Raw genomic sequence first — 1,510 nt, 5'->3', positions numbered from 1 at the left:
ATACTAACTGAAAATTTAGAACTATACCCTTAGAATTTTGTGAAGACAATAGAGTGAATGAGAACGACATTGCTCTTATTACCTAAAATATAGCCAGTTTTACCTCCTAAAACTTATGGATTGACATATAGGTCAGGTAATAACTCTAGAGCTTTATAATAGAACATTATTAGCATTTATGAAAGATATTTCTTTAATTATATTATCACTTGACAATGACCATACAGTGGATAAGAGAGTAATTTGAAAATGTCCTTATAGTAACTTCTCTGCCTATAAGGAGATATTAGTAAATATGAACAGCAGCCTGCCCCACAGCAAATGGTTGTTTAGCCCAAATATCTGAGCAGCAAACCGAGCTGATCTTTCTGGATAAAGGGTGGTTGAGCAGCTGAGACCACTGGGTAGTCGAAGAGAAGACCACACATCCTGAGCTCCCCAGTCTGCATGAGAAGAGGGCAGCTGATAAGTGGACATGCAGTGTTCCCAGACATCACTGGTCCTAAACCATTTCTTCTGCCTGCCACTGCCACAAATAGAGTGGGAATGCCATCCTCTTCACACTCAGCTTTAATCCCCAGAGTTTTATCTGGTCCTTTATGCACAGACATAACTTGAAGTTCACACGGAATGCCAAGATTTCCACAGGACTTCTTGATTTTTTCACAGTGGCCAAGATCAGAAGTATAGCCTACCAATACTGCCATCCTGCGTGGACTTTCTAATTTCAAAAGCAACTCTTCTCTCTCTGAAACCCACTCTAAGTTTTTCCTTACCATCTTGAGCCCTTCAGGAGTTACTTCTTTGAGGTCCTGATGAGGCTGTTTGTCTTTCTGTTGGCTTCAATCTACTGATGGCCAGAGTCTCCAGGAATCATTATCAATATCATCAGCAAGAACAATTTCTTTGGGGGTTATATCAACACCAAATTTGATCATCATATCAACCAGTATACAGTTCTGGAGCAACCAAGATTTCTCCAATATTTAAAAAAAAAAAAAGCCTGTGTAAAATGACACGATACCCACTTCAGTTTGGCCTATGAGAAGTCTGCCAAAGCAAAATTTTGGAGCAATTAGCTGTTCCTTAGATGACTGTGGGTTGTTACTGGCATCATCCTTGAAAAACATCTCCAGTTTAGGTGGGTAAAACTTATATCCTGCCTTGTCATCAGGATTTCTTTTGAGAAAAGAATCAGTTGCTATTCTTCTGCAAACCCATTCAGTTGGAATCATTTCACACTCGGGAGCAGCAAAAGCTGTCTGTCTCCCCACATATTCTGGTGAAAGCAGTTTTGACACTTGCCTCCTGTAACAACTGAAAAATACAACTGGTAATTTTATTTGAGATTCCAGCTTTTACTTCCAGGTGATTCTTTCTAACTGCATTTCCTGCTGTTATCTGGTCCTTGGACTGCGGGAGGATTTTTTTTTCTGGACTATCTAATAATTCATGGACTTTGTTTTACCCTCATTCAGTTTTTTTTTTTTTTTTTTTTTTTTTTTTTTTT

At 38.7% G+C, this 1,510-nt stretch overlaps 1 pseudogene across 1 annotated transcript; it reads right to left on the bottom strand.

Moving 5' to 3' along the window:
• Positions 1–309: 309 nt before the first annotated feature.
• On the bottom strand, positions 310–1,468 carry LOC108544227 (multifunctional protein ADE2 pseudogene; annotated as a pseudogene). The gene has a single exon (XR_001889772.1). The product of XR_001889772.1 is annotated as a multifunctional protein ADE2 pseudogene (transcript).
• Positions 1,469–1,510: the final 42 nt, after the last annotated feature.

This window comes from Rhinopithecus bieti, unplaced genomic scaffold (genome assembly GCF_001698545.2).
Source record: "Rhinopithecus bieti isolate Rb0 unplaced genomic scaffold, ASM169854v2 scaffold_26569, whole genome shotgun sequence".
Taxonomy (NCBI): Eukaryota; Metazoa; Chordata; class Mammalia; order Primates; family Cercopithecidae; genus Rhinopithecus; species Rhinopithecus bieti.
Note: the sequence above shows the minus strand (reverse complement) of the source record. Positions and strands in the feature narration are given on the sequence as shown.